Source organism: Tursiops truncatus, chromosome 13 (assembly GCF_011762595.2).
Source record: "Tursiops truncatus isolate mTurTru1 chromosome 13, mTurTru1.mat.Y, whole genome shotgun sequence".
NCBI classification, from domain to species: Eukaryota; Metazoa; Chordata; class Mammalia; order Artiodactyla; family Delphinidae; genus Tursiops; species Tursiops truncatus.
Genome location: NC_047046.1, coordinates 66,726,224 through 66,742,281, shown reverse-complemented (window position 1 = coordinate 66,742,281; position 16,058 = coordinate 66,726,224). Strand labels below are relative to the sequence as shown.

The 16,058-nt window shown below is 40.7% G+C and overlaps 1 pseudogene; it reads left to right on the top strand.

Moving 5' to 3' along the window:
* The first annotated feature begins 1,325 nt into the window (after positions 1-1,325).
* LOC101315783 (phosphatidylinositide phosphatase SAC2-like) overlaps positions 1,326-16,058 on the top strand; it is a 45,794-nt pseudogene continuing 31,061 nt past the window's right edge.

Genomic DNA, 16,058 nt, shown 5'->3' with positions numbered 1-16,058 from the left:
AATCTATAGTGAAAGAAGATATTACCATGTTATTCAATCATTTGAAAATTATCTTTTTGAAACTTATCAAAGTCCAGAGCACTATGAGTTATATATTTCAACGCTAACACTTAGGAGCATCTGTCCAGAATGGGGATGTATACTAATTGCCTTTGTTAACAGTTCTGTGTTTATGTGCTGCAGCAGGATGGAAGGAGGCATGAGACAGGGCCTACTAAAGAATACGGGGACCGGAAGAGCTATTCCAATCACAGCATGGGAGTGCTGACAATCATAGGGTGACTTGCAACCAAGATGTCTGATTAGGCTTCCTTTTGAGGAGAAAGACGTTTTAGTATGAAAATGAAGACCCTCTCTCTCTGATCCTCGCTGTCTCCTCCTTCCTATCCAGCCCCCCAAATCCATAAATATTCCATTTTAAATACAGAGGCACAGAAATTGAGTCTGGTATTAGCTTCAACTCCATTATCTTGCTATAATTAAAGTTATATCTAATCTATCTAGTGATGTCAATTGCTTTCTGTGATCAACAAATGGAACAGGGGGTTTCCTTTCTTGGTAGCCATCAAGCAGCCACATATGGAGCCAGTTATGGCTTCCAGCTCATTCTCCATTGGTGAATTCTTCCCTTGCATCTGGTGATGCCATTCTCTTTCTGCCACCTGGAAATAGTGAAGAGAATGGCTCCATCTCTCACTAGTGGATCATTAGTGCTCTTATTTTGTTGGTATAGTACTTTGGGACGCAAGATGCCTCGTTACGTACATTCAAGCTATTACTACTAATTGTCCAATTGATTTGCTATATGGTACATGGATAAAAATAATAGGTTCGCCTTGTTTGTCAAAATACCCCCGTAAGCACAGTTACACTGCAATGTCTGCACAGAGGTGGTCCACACGCATCCTCAGGTAATTGTCACCAGAGAACGCTCCATATGCTAATGAGTTCTTTCTATCACTGAGAGACAAACATCCCTGCAAGACTTCTCTAAGGCACACTTATATATCAAGCTAACAATAGGCCGGGCCTCATCACAAGATGAGCTAGAATGCTCCAAGTGCTACATCATCATTTGCAGCTCATTTGCGGCATTAACATTTTGCTGTTATCATTTGTTTCCCTGTTTCGCATGCGCCAGGGTAATAGATGTGCTGTGCCCTCAGGGTGCCTCCCACCCGCACACTCAGAGTATGTATGCCTCCAACACTGAGCCACAGATTACATGAAGGAAGGTACAGATTACAGCTGTAACTTCATTACAAGTATCTGGTGAGGTAGACGCAGTAAAGAGGTGTGAGCAGAGAGGACAGAGTGACCTCATGATGATGTGCTCTCACCTCTTTGGCTCTGGGTCCACAGCAGCGGCTAAGGTGCAGGTAAGAGGCATCTGATTCATTACATTTCAGTGGGGAACTTCTCGCTGTCTGGTCACACAGGATATAGAATTTTATGTTAAACTGATAACAGTGTATTAGTCTCTCTGTATACCAGCTTATAGCACAATGATGCCAATTGAGTATGCCATTTGTGGTGGCCAGAGAGAAATAATTAGCTAAAAAGTAAAATATAAATGATGATAATATCAGTGACAACCCCGTCTGTGTTTTGATAAAGCATTTGAACTGTGCACATCACTTGTATGAGCTGACGTCATCGGGTCTTCTGGCAATGCTGGATGACTGACTAGGCTGGCTTTGCAAATGATTGTTTACATCTGTACTGAGCTCCCTCTCTGTGTCAGACACTCCCCTAGGCACTCTGAGTATTAAAAATTCCTACCAAAAAGACTAAGCCTGGTAACTCTTCCACTATGCCATGCTGCAGCAAAAGTTAAAGACCCCCAATCAACTTTGACTGTGATATCTAGGAAATGAATTGGTCACCTCCAGCTTAATGGTCTGTTCCTCTCTCCCTGCCCTGAAACAGACTCAGTAGCACCCAATATAGCCCCAGTAACGTATTTCTTAAGACTGTTGCTGATCACCGATATGTCTGGATCATGTTCATTTCACCAGATTGTGGGCTTCTAGACAAAAACTAGCCTACAAGTCTTTTCAGCACTTTCAGTGCATGGCATAGTGTTGCATATGCATCTTGTGCGCGTATTTTGACCAATATTTTCCAAACATGGCTGTGAAACCAAATCACTAGGTGAACTGGTTAAAAGATACAGTTTTCCAGGACACATTCCATATACTCTGAATCAGACTCAGGGATGAGAGCCTGGAATCTCTATTGTTTGTAAACATCACAAGTGATTACTGAGACACTGGGCTATGGCTAGAGAACCACTGATACCTGGATAAACATTTCCCATCTCTCGCATTCCATCATAAAATTCCTGACCCGTGTTCTATTTGTAGCTAATAATTTATTCATCAAAGCTTTGATAAAGTGAAAATGGATCATTATATTAGTCATAATCATAACCACCATCTTTTTACATATGGGTACAGATTTGTATTCATTGGGTTTATCCTGTTCCCTGGTCCTGGGCCCAGACGACAAGGGCTTGGCAAACTGATCTAATTAATTTCTTACAGTCCTTTTGGACTCTGCTCCAGTTGTACAAACACAGCTTTTGCAGGCAGGAACAAACACCAGTTAGTTACACCAAAATCTTGTGCGGTGCTAGTCTGCTCAGAAACTGGGGCAGCAGTTGGCATCTTAATTAACTTGCTTCATTGCTTTGGGAACACTCCTCACAAGAAATGTTGAGGCAGAAGAAATTGCATTGGCAGAGTCTTCTCAATATTTGGTTTTACTTGGCATCACTGGTGAGTAGTACTGGGTGAAAGCCCATGTCAGGTCCTCTGTGAAGCCTGGCCACTTGAGTCCCCAGTATCTGCCTCCCTCTGTATAATTCTGTAAAGCAGACTCTCAGTACCACCCATTATGGACCCAATAATGCATTGCTTCTTACTGTTGCTGTTTGTTCTATGTGTTTGGAACATGTTCCTTTCATTAGTTTGTGGATTTCTAGACACAAGGACTAGCCTACAAGTCTTTTAAATTCTCTCAGTGTACAGGCAAATTATCATGATTTAAGCATGATTTCATTGCTTATATTTACTACAGCTCATTTATTTTATTAAAAGTGAACTCGGGCTTCCCTGGTGGCGCAGTGGTTGGGAGTCCGCCTGCCGATGCACAGGACATGGGTTCGTGCCCCGGTCCGGGAAGATCCCACATGCCGTGGAGCGGCTGGGCCCGTGAGCCATGGCCGCTGAGCCTGCGCATCCGGAGCCTGTGCTCCGCAACGGGAGAGGCCACAACAGTGAGAGGCCCGCGTACAGGAAAAAAAAAAAAAAAAAAAAAAAAGTGAACTCTTCTTTACCAATAACTGGAAATGTCCAGAAGGCCTCATTTGAAATGTACTCTATCTTTATGTTCAATCAACAGGAATTTCTGGTTATTAAGCAAGAGTTTGGGGGTATAATTGTTAATTTTGCTACCTGATATTCAAGATTTGGGGTGTGAATATTACATATTCCATACCCCTTAGTCTATATGTAAATGTAACCCCAGTTCAAATTTCCTGCCTGAAAAATGTTGATATAATTTATATCTGTTTGATAATGTTAAGCTCAACTAAAATATAGCTTTTTCTTTTTTTCTTTTTCTTGTTTTAAAGAGCAGTGCTGCTCACAGCGTGATCTCTGAACGAGCAGCACCTGGGAACCTGTTAGAAATGCAAATTCTCCAGCCCTACCCATACCTACTGAGTCAGATGTCCAGGTGAGTCTGCTGCACTCAAAGTTTAAGGACCATTGGCTCTAGAGAATAACTATTGTATCTTTGTCCATACTGAACACTATACTAAACATTTTGAGGTCAATTCCGTTTTTAAATTGTCATATTAGTTGATGCTAAATGGTAATTTCTTTTTGGCCTGAAAATTGAATTCATCATCTAATTCCTGAGAATGGATCGGACCACCAACCTGCCAAGGGCCAATATGTCTGAACATAAAGCCTTCATTCATAAATCATTTAAATCATGAAACAGGAAACTCAACCGGAAGTAAAATTGTTCTCTCACATAATGCATAGGATGGATTTTAAAAGATAATTCCAGCTGGATAATGTACCCACTGAAAAAAAGTTCAATTTACCAATATTCACACATACTTTCTCAAGAGTTCCAGAGATTTTCAGAGCTTTGCAGTGATTCACTCATTCACTGTAAATTCACACATTTTTTCATTTGTTCTTCTCAGAGATGTATCAACTCAATGAAAAGGTAAAATGAGGTAAGCTCAAAATTGTCAGAAAGATGAGTTTATCTGGGAATAGCAATGGAATTGCAATTCAGGACATGCCAACTGTAGCAAGCTACAGGCAGGTCCGTTGAGGGTTTGGAGTAGGCTGTATTTATGCGCAGGGCAGGTAGAGAGTAGAGAGTTTAGTCTGTTAACATCAAAACAAATAGAGACCAGCTTTGAAAATTCCCTGCGCAGACAAAAACAGTCTGCTACATACGAAGTTCAATTCAGCTTATTTTGTCGGACCAACCCAACCTGGGTCATTCCTTGTGCATGGCTCTGGAAACCATAAGCGAAATTTCCCAAGGTTGAAATGAGGCAGCCCCTGACCAGCTTCCTATTGTCTAAGAAAATTCCAATATTATCAGTTTTCTGTAAGTCAGTCTCTCAGTCCTTGAGTTTTGTTCTCCTGAGGGCACGTGCATGAAATTTTCTATTTCATATCCTCTGGTTCTATTTTAGACTAAAATTCTTTCACAGATGCAATGTTAGGCATAACGATAGCACGAATGACCTCCTAACAAACATTGTAGAAATTGCACATCCAAAGGAGTGTCTGCACCTTCACCCTTTCAAATGGCTGCTTTGGAAGTCTGTTCCCACGTCCCCAGTGTTAAAATTCCAGCTGTCTGAGACCTGGTTTAGAAGAGGCCCTTCACCACCCCAAGCACATTAGCTTAAATGTGTTTAAATGAATGGACCAGTGGACCAGTTCTTATATTTGAGGGGCAATTTACTTTTTAAAAAAATGACCATTTGATTATAATAGTCCAAGCATGTTGAATAAGGTTAATGATGAAAGCCAGGTGACAGCACTCCAGCATTAGAGATTTTCTTGTTCTAAATGTGACTGGTTCTGTCTTATATTTTGAAATCTGGATCTGAAGGTCATTCTGACATCAGTTGGGCCAGGCCTAACTGTTAATGGTGACCCTTGGGTTTCTAAGTTTGGGTACGCTGGTGAAAATACACATGTATTTATTCTTTTAACAAATCTTTGCTGAGCTTCTACACTGAATTTGATGCTGAGCTACAAGAGCAATCAGGATAGACACAGTACCTCTCCTGATAGAGCTTCTGTTATTTTAAGTAACACCTTTATCATTCTAATCTTCAGGTAGCCTGAGACTGCTGACATATTTTAGTGATTAACGGTGAAACTGTAATTGTGCAATTGTTGTCATCCCTCTTTAAGTTTCAAAAAAATGGTTATACCTCAGCCCCTTTTGCATCCAGTCATTACATACAGGTAGATTCAAGCAAATTGTCATTCTCAGCCTAGATGTCAAAGTAGTGAACAAGGATAGCAAGGTCCTTGCACACCCAGGTATCGTGCTAAACAATATTATGCTTAGCTTCCTAAATTGAAGCATAATCAAAAGGGATAAATATAAACAACACCAATATTATCTACATGCATTGGATATTTTAATTAATTTAATCCTCACGATAACCCAAGGAGATGTGTGCTATTATGATCCTACTTTACAGATGGGGAAAGGGAGTCATAGAGAGATGGGGAAGCTTGAGCTGAGGTCACATAACTAGATGGGGCAGAGCCAGGCTTCAAAACCAAGAAGTCTGACTCCAAAGTCAGTGCTCCTACTGATTACTCTCTACTTCCTTAATGAAATGACAGTTAATGTAGTATGAACGTAAATAAAACATTCATAACTAAAAGAGCTTGTATTACTGTGTGTGCAATCAAACTAGAAAAAATCCCTCCTCACTCAGGGGACTGGCATCAGCGCTTGACCTTCTATGGGCCAAGGAGACGCAGGTCTGTCTACACCTTTGATTTTGTTACCCCCTTCCCACTGATGGGTTCTCTTCAACGGCTTTACAATGTAACTCCCACGTTCCTGAATCCTTGTTTTCCTGGTAAATTAGCTGTCGCACCTTGGAGCCCACTGTCTCTGTTTGAATTTGTTTTCTTGTTTGGGATCTTTAAAGCAAGTCTTCTGCTTACTCTGCTTTCCACTTGATACTACCCACCTCATACACTATCCGGGACTGTGCCCTTTTCTTTCATTCTACTACTTTTTCCATTTGAATTCAGTGTATCAGGAGCTATATTTTCACCTCTCAGATAATCTCAACCTTCTGAAAGAAAAGGCTTGCTCACTGGGAGTCGTATTAGTAAGATCAGCCTCCTAAGAAACAAATTCTCAATGTCTATTGTCTCTGAATCCTGGAAACAGGAAAAGCGGGTTTCTTCACAAATTATCTCAAATTCCTAATCAAGAGCAAACAGAGATAGCACAATAACCTCAACCTTTTCTAGCCTATTAATATTCATGAATTCAATCCAATGCAATATTTTATCATATTATATGTGCAATTGTACAATATTACCATGGGAACTATCTTGCAGAGATCTTCATGGCTCGCTCCTTTATTTTCATCAGCTCTCTGTTCAAATGTTACTTATTCAGAGAAGACTTCCTTGTATAAAAATAAGGCACACCCCTCTCCAGTGACTGTCTAGACTCCCTCATCCTGTTTCTTTTTTTTTCATAGAATCTCTCACCATTTGAATGTTTTTGTTTATTTATCACATGTCTTCAGCTCCTTGCAGACAGGGAATTTGTCCGTTTCATTTAGTTCTCCAGTGTCTAGAAAAATGCTTGGAACAATCGTTGGTCAACAGACATTTATTTTAAAATAAAGAAGATACTGCTCTAATTGTCAAGAAGGTTAAAAATCTCAACAAAGTTAAGCTTTAAAACATATTTGCTGAGTGTTTATGTTCCTAACATTCATTTGCTGAGCATTTAAGAGGTAGAAATATGAAAAATTTATTTGTACCTTGAGTCAATTTATACTAATTTATCAATTAAACCACTTGAGTAATATATAAGTATTACAGGTGTTCCGAAATGGGATTAACATTGGTCAAGAATCCTTTCTTGTACTTTCTATGTAGCTAGTGAGATGCCCTCTCTTATTCAGAACCATTGGATTAAAAAAAAAAGGCGACTATACTTCTAAGGTCTATATTCTATGAAATGTGATTCCAAACTTTGTGCTGAATTTCCTGCCCTCCAGTAAAGATAGCTTTAGAGAACACGTACTCTAACATTTAAAAAGTTCTTGAGCCAAAGGGGACTCACTCTTTAAAGCAAGTCTGTGATGGGAGTAGCAACTCCTGCATAGGGAACATGACCCAGTAACAGACACTGATGTTAAAGGTGAGAGACCTCAGATCTTATTTCAACTCTTTAGATGCTCAGACATACCAAATCCACAGCTCTTTAATAGCCCGTACCTGTGTGTGTGTGTGTCTCTGTCTGTCTGCTTCTCCCTCTCTCTTCCTCTCCCCTTTCTCATACACATACACACGATGATTATTAAAATAATTTGAGTTATATACTGAATAGCATGTGACTTATCCAGCCTATTAAAGAGTGGCTAAATTAGGCCCTCTGCAAGAGACAGAGACAATGCAATTTTGGATTAGAATTCTACATGCTGAAAATATACCATCTATTCCTTGTTTTGGTCTACCATCACTCTCTTTCAAGAACAAATTCAAGCTCCACAATTCAGTACTTTGCTGTACTCAGAATTCAGCACCAAAGTATATAACATTGGCTTCTTCTTGAATTGTTTCTTTGTTAAATCAGAATACCTGTACAACAATTATGTGGATAAAGGGAGATTAAAATAGCATCATTGACCTTAGAGTAGATTGTGGACCACAGAAATCACTAGCTCAGCATCCTCATTTTACAGAGAAGTTGAGGAACAAAGAGGTCCAGTTACTTGCTCACAGATCACTAAGCTAGAAAATGACAGACAGGATCATGACCTAAGTCATTAGATATCTAAGGAAGAGGTTTTGGTTTTAACCACATAAGAATACTCAATCAAATGTGCTTAGAAATAATTTGACAAAGTAATTTCATATAAATTCACAGCATAATCATGACTCAGTTTGTTATAAACTAGATACTGTGGTCAAGCCTTAGAAGATGATTCTATGAGAATGATTCTATGAGATTCTCATTCTCAACCAATATTGTCCAAAGTGTGCAAAGCAGAACACAACCATTGTAGAAAGTAGACGTCATTCCAAAACAGATTTCTGACTAAGATACAGAAAGTCAGGAAGAACATTATTCCCACCACAACAAATAGAAAAAGCCATTTAATCTGTAAAGTTACAAAAATTTTTTGAGTACGTCAGGGAGCTTGGGTTGTAGCGCAGGCAGTTAGCCGAAATATTATAAAGTCAAGCACTGGTTTATCTGTGGCAGAGCATAAGAGGAAGATGGGGCCACCATACAAGTGGACACAAAGAATTTGGCGAAAACTTTTAATGACTTGCTAGATGCTGAATGTGAAATAGCATGAGGGTATAGAAACCCCGGTTGCAGGGAGCCACAAACACAACATGAACGGTCCGTCTCAGGCTTTTCTTCCCAGGCCTCCATGAAGGCTCATGCAAAAGACTGAAGGCAATTTGGAAAATCTTAGCCTCACTGTGAGCCTCAGGGAGGGGAAAGTCAGAAAAGCCCTGCTTGTATACTTTTCCCTTCAGAAAAAAAAGTTTTAAGCTGCTGGGGAAAGGCACCAAAGACTATGGCCCCAGGACACAGTTGAAGATCCCTTGCAGCTGCCTGTGAAGAATAGGAGAATGTATTGGAGGCAAGTGAGACACCATCCTGGGTTCAGATCATGGGTGGCCTACTTCTTGGGGAGAGGCAGGATCACTGAGACGAATATACTCCTAAGACTCGCACACTGGGCCTGATTGAGTCTGAGGCTGGACCAAGATTACCAGGAGGATTCCTTGCCCTAACTACCAGGCTATCAAGTACAAAGTAACAACCAACAGCACTCTACTGGCAGAGGAAGGTCAGGAGCATAGACAGAGAGCTTTTTTTGAGGAAAAAAGAGTATAGGGGAGGCCAAATTTGATGATCATGAGGAATGCTGAGGAAAAACCTCCAGCAAACCAAACTCTATCCTAAGTAAAAAGTATTAAGAAACTTGAAGTCAATGTGCATGGAGGGTAAGAATAACAACAACAAAAGCCAAATCCAGCTCAACTACTGACTAAATTGAGTCAACATCCTACAATAGTAGCGTAGCAGAAAAAGAGATATGCCCAATAGAGGGCATGTATATTCTTACCTCCATCTCTATTCTAATACACAATATCTAACATTTGCTCAAAAAAAACAAGACATACAAAAAGCAAGTGCAAACAGCCCACTATCAAAAGGAAATAAAATAAAAAGAATCAGAATCACAGATGATCATATGTTGAACTATTAAACATGGAAGTAAAAAACAATTATTACCATAGTTAAATATAATTAATACGTTAGGGGGAAAAGTGGATATCATGCATGAGGAAATGGGAAACTAACGGAAACAGAAACTATAATAAAGAGTAAAATGAGGAAGATGGCGGAAGAGTAACACACGGAGATCACCTTCCTCCCCACAGATACACCAGAAATACATCTACACGTGGAACAACTCCTACAGAACACCTACGGAACTCCTACAGAACGCTGGCAGAAGACCTCAGACCTCCCAAAAAGCAAGAAGGTCCCTACGTACCTGGGTAGGGAAAAAGAAAAAAGAATAAACAGAGACAAAAGGATAGGGACGGGACCTGCACCAGTGGGAGAGAGCCGTGAAGGAGGAAATGTTTCCACACACTAGGAAGCCCCTTCGCGGGCAGAGACTGCGGGTGGCGGAGGAGGGAAGCTTCGAAGCCGTGGAGGAGAGCGCAGCAACAGGGGTGCGGAGGGCAAAGCGGAGAGATTCCCGCACAGAGGATTGGCGCCGACAGGCACTCACCATCCCGAGAGGTTCATCTGCTCACACGCCAGGGCGGGCGGGGCTGGGAGCTGAGGCTCGGCTTCAGTCAGAGCGCAGGGAGAGGACTGGGGTTGGCGGCATGAACACGGCCTGAAGGGGTTAGTGCACCACAGCTAGCTGGGAGGGAGTCTGGGGAAAAGTCTGGAGCTGCCGAAGAGGCAGGAGACTTTTTCTTCCCTCTTTGTTTCCTGGTGCGCGAGGAGACGGGATTAAGCGCGCTGCTTAAAGGAGCTCCAGAGACGGGCGCGAGCCGCGGCTAAAAGCGCGGACCCCAGAGACGGGCATGAGACGCTAAGGCTGCTGCTGCCGCCACCAAGAAGCCTGTGTGCGAGCCCAGGTCACTATCCACACCTCCCTTCCAGGGAGCCTGTGCAGCCCGCCACTGCCAGGGTCCCGGGATCCAGGGACAACTCCCCCAGGAGAACGCACAGCGCGCCTCAGGCTGGTGCAACTTCACGCCGGCCTCTGCCGCCGCAGGCCCGCCCCGCACTACGTGCCCCTCCCTTCCCATTGCCTGAGTGAGCCAGAGCCCCCGAAGCAGCTGCGCCTTTAACCCCGTCCTGTCTGAGCAAAGAACAGACGCCTTCAGCGACCTACACGCAGAGGCGGGGCCCAATCCAAAGCTGAGGCCCTGGGAGCTGTGAGAACAAAGAAGAGAAAGGGAAATCTCTCCCAGCAGCCTCAGGAGCAGCGGCTTAAAGCTCCACAATCAACTTGACGTACCTGCATCTGTGGAATACCTGAATAGACAACGAATCATCCCAAATTGAGGAGCCGTGTGGATGAAAGGCTCTTGGTGCTGCAGCCAGGAGTCAGTGCTGAGCCTCTGAGGTGGGGGAGCCAACTTCAGGACACTGGTCCACAAGAGACCTCCCAGCTCCACATAATATCAAACGGCGAAAATATCCCAGATATCTCCATCTCAACACCAGCAGCCAGCTTCACTCAACGACCAGCAAGCTACAGTGCTGGACACCCTATGCCAAACAACTAGCAAGACAGGAACACAACCCCACCTATTAGCAGAGAGGCTGCCTAAAATCATAAGTCCACAGACACCCCAAAACACACCAACAGACGTGGACTTGCCCACCAGAAAGACAAGATCCAGCCTCATCCACCAGAACATAGGCACTAGTCCCCTCCACCAGGAAGCCTACACAACCCACTGAACCAACCTTAGCCACTGGGGACAGACACCAAAAACAACAGGAACTACGAACCTGCAGCCTGCGAAAAGGAGACCCCAAACACAGTAAGTTAAGCAAAATGAGAAGACAGAGAAACACACAGCAGATGAAGGAGCAAGGTAAAAACCCACCAGACCAAACAAATGAAGAGGAAATAGGCGGTGTACCTGAAAAAGAATTCAGAGTAATGATAGTAAAGATGATCCAAAATCTTGGAAATAGAATAGACAAAATGCAAGAAACATTTAACAAGGACCTAGAAGAACTAAAGAGGAAACAAGCAAAGATGAACAACACAATAAATGAAATTAAAAATACTCTAGATGGGATCAATAGCAGAATAACTGAGGCAGAAGAACAGATAAGTGACCTGTAAGATAAAATAGTGAAAATAACTACTGCAGAGCAGAATAAAGAAAAAAGAATGAAAAGAACTGAGGAAAGTCTCAGAGACCTCTGGGACAACATTAAACACACCAACATTCGAATTATAGGGGTTCAGAAGAAGAAGAGAAAAAGAAAGGGACTGAGAAAATATTTGAAGAGATTATAGTTGAAAACTTCCCTAATATGGGAAAGGATACAGTTAATCAAGTCCAGGAAGCAAAGAGAGTCCCATACAATAAATCCAAGGAGAAATACACCAAGACACATATTAATCAAACTGTCAAAAATTAAATAAAAAGAAAACATATTAAAAGCAGCAAGGGAAAAACAACAAATAACACACAAGGGAATCCCCATAAGGTTAACAGCTGATCTTTCAGCAGAAACTCTGCAACCCAGAAGGGACTGGCAGGACACATTTAAAGTGATGAAGGAGAAAAACCTGCAACCAAGATTACTCTACCCAGCAAGGATCTCATTCAGATTTGATGGAGAAATTAAAACCTTTAGAGACAAGCAAAAGCTGAGAGAGTTCAGCACCACCAAACCAGCTTTACAACAACTGCTAAAGGAACTTCTTCAGGCAAGAAACACAAGAGAAGGAAAAGACCTACAATAACGAACCCAAAACAATTAAGAAAATGAGAATAGGAATATACATATCGATAATTACCTTAAATGTAAATGGACTAAATGCTCCCACCAAAAGACACAGATTGGCTGAATGGATACAAAAACAATACCCATATATATGCTGTCTACAAGGGACCCACTTCAGACCTAGAGACACATAGAGACTGAAAGTAAGGAGATGGAAAAAGATATTCCATGCAAATGGAAACCAAAAGAAAGCTGGAGTAGCAATCTCATATCAGACAAAATAGACTTTAAAATAAAGACTGTTAGAAGAGACAAAGAAGGACACTACATAATGATCAAGGGATCGACCCAAGAAGAAGATATAACAATTGTAAATATTTATGCACCCAACATAGGAGCACCTCAATACATAAGGCAAATACTAACAGCCATAAAAGGGGAAAACAACAGTAACACGTTCATAGTAGGGGACTTTAACACCCAACTTTCACCAATGGACAGATCATCCAAAATGAAAATAAATAAGGAAACACAAGCTTTAAATGATACATTAAACAAGATGGGCTTATTGATATTTATAGGACATTCCATTCATAAACAACAGAATACACATTTTTCTCAAGTGCTCATGGAACATTCTTCAGAATAGATCATATCTTGGGTCACAAATCAAGCCTTGGTAAATTTAAGAAAATTGAAATTGTATCAAGTATCTTTTCCGACCACAACGCTATGAGACTAGATATCAATTACAGGAAAACATCTGTAAAAAATACAAACACATGGAGGCTAAACAATTCACTACTTAATAACAAAGTGATCACTGAAGAAATCAAAGAGGAAATTAAAAAATGCCTGGAAACAAATGACAATGGAGACACGATGACCCAAAACCTATGGGGTGCAGCAAAAGCACTTCTAAGAGGGAAGTTTATAGCAATACAATCCTACCTTAAGAAACAGGAAACATCTCGAATAAACAACCTAACCTTGCACCTAAAGCAATTAGAGAAAGAAGAACAAAAAACCCCCAAAGCTAGCAGAAGGAAAGAAATCATAAAAATCAGATCAGAAATAAATGAAAAAGAAATGAAGGAAACGACAGCAAAGATCAATAAAACTAAAAGCTGGTTCTTTGAGAAGATAAACAAAACTGATAAACCATTAGCCAGACTCATCAAGAAAAAAAGGAAGAAGACTCAAATCAATAGAAATAGAAATGACAAAGGAGAAGTAACAAGTGACACTGCAGAAATACAAAAGATCATGAGAGATTACTACAAGCAACTCTATGCCAATAAAATGGACAACCTGGAAGAAATGGAAAAATTCTTAGAAATGCACAACCTGCCAAGACTGAATCAGGAAGAAATGGAAAATATGAACAGACCAATCACAAGCACTGAAATTGAAACTGTGATTAAAAATCTTCCAACAAACAAAAGCCGAGGACCAGATGGCTTCACAGGCGAATTCTATCAAACATTTAGAGAAGAGCTAACACCTATCCTTCTCAAACTCTTCCAAAATATAGCAGAGGGAGGAGCACTCCCAAACTCATTCTACGAGGCCACCATCACCTTGATACCAAAACCAGACAAGGACGTCACAAAGAAAGAAAACTACAGGCCAGTATCACTGATGAACATAGATGCAAAAATCCTCAACAAAATACTAGCAAACAGAATCCAACAGCACATTAAACGGGTCATACATGATGATCAAGTGGGGTTTATCCCAGGAATGCAAGGATTCTTCAATATACGCAAATCAATCAACGTGATACACCATATTAACAAATTGAAGGAGAAAAACCATATGATCATCTCAATAGATGCAGAGAAAGCTCTCAACAAAATTCAACACCCATTTATGATAAAAAGCCCTGCAGAAAGTAGGCATAGAGGGAACTTTCCTCAACATAATAAAGGCCATATATGACAAACCCACAGCCAACATTGTCCTCAATGGTGAAAAACTGAAAGCATTTCCACTAAGATCAGGAATAAGACAAGGTTGCACACTCTCACTACTCTTATTCAACATAGTTTTGGAAGTTTTAGCCACAGCAATCAGAGAAGAAAACGAAATAAAAGGAATCCAAATCAGAAAAGAAGAAGTAAAGCTGTCACTGTTTGCAGATGACATGATACTATAGATAGAGAATCCTAAAGATGCTACCAGAAAACTACTAGAGCTAATCAATGAATTTGGTAAAGTAGCAGGATACAAAAATAATGCATAGAAATCTCTGGCATTCCTATACACTAATGATGAAAAATCTGAAAGTGAAATCAAGAAAACACTCCCATGTACCACTGCAACAAAAAGAATAAAATATCTAGGAATAAACCTACCTAAGGAGACAAAAGACCTGTATGCAGAAAATTATAAGACACTGATGAAAGAAATTAAAGAGGATACAAATAGATGGAGAGATATACCATGTTCTTCGATTGGAAGAATCAACATTGTGAAAATGACTCTACTACCCAAAGCAATCTACAGATTCAATGTAACCCCTATCAAACTACCACTGGCATTTTTCACAGAACTAGAACAAAAAATTTCATAATTTGTATGGAAACGCAAAAGACCCCGAATAGCCAAAGCAATCTTGAGAACGAAAAACGGAGCCGGAGGAATCAGGCTCCCTGACTTCAGACTATACTACAAAGCTACAGTAATCAAGACAGTATGGTACTGGCACAAAAACAGAAAGATAGATCAATGGAACAGGATAGAAAGCCCAGAGATAAACCCACGCACATATGGTCATCTTGTCTTTGATAAAGGAGGCAGGGATGTACAGTGGAGAAAGGACAGCCTCTTCAATAAGTGGTGCTGGGGAAACTGGACAGGTACATGTAAAACTATGAGATTAGATCACTCCCTAACACCATACACAAAAATAAGCTCAAAATAGATTAAATACCTAAATGTAAGGCCAGAAACTATCAAACTCTTAGAGGAAAACATAGGCAAAACACTCTATACATAAAGCACAGCAAGGTCCTTTTTGACCCACTTCCTAGAGAAATGGAAATAAAAACAAAAATAAACAAATGGGACGTAATGAAACTTCAAAGCTTTTGCACAGCAAAGGAAACCATAAACAAGACCAAAAGACAACCCTCAGAATGGCAGAAAATATTTGCAAATGAAGCAACTGACAGAGGATTAATCTCCAAAATTTATAAGCAGTTCATTCAGCTCAATAAGAAAAAAACAAACAACGCAATCCAAAAATGGGCAGAAGACCTAAATAGACATTTCTCCAAAGAAAATATACAGACTGCCAAGAAACACATGAAAGAATGCTCAACATCATTAATCATTAGAGAAATGCAAATCAAAACTACAATGAGATATCATCTCACACCAGTCAGAATGGCCATCACCAAAAATCTAGAAACAATAAATGCTGGAGAGGGTGTGGAGAAAAGGGAACACTCTTGCACTGCTGGTGGAAATGTGAATTGGTACAGCCACTATGGAGAACAGTATGGAGTTTCCTTAAAAAACTATAAATAGAGCTACCCTATGACCCACCCTGAGAAAACCATAAATCAAAAAGAGTGGTGTACCAAAATGTTCATTGCAGCTCTATTTACAATAGCCCGGAGATGGAAACAACCTAAGTGTCCATCATCGGATGAATGGATAAAGAGGATGTGGCACATACACACAATGGAATATTACTCAGCCATGAAAAGAAACAAAACTGAGCTATTTGTAATGAGGTGGATAGACCTAGAGTCTGTCATACAGAGTGA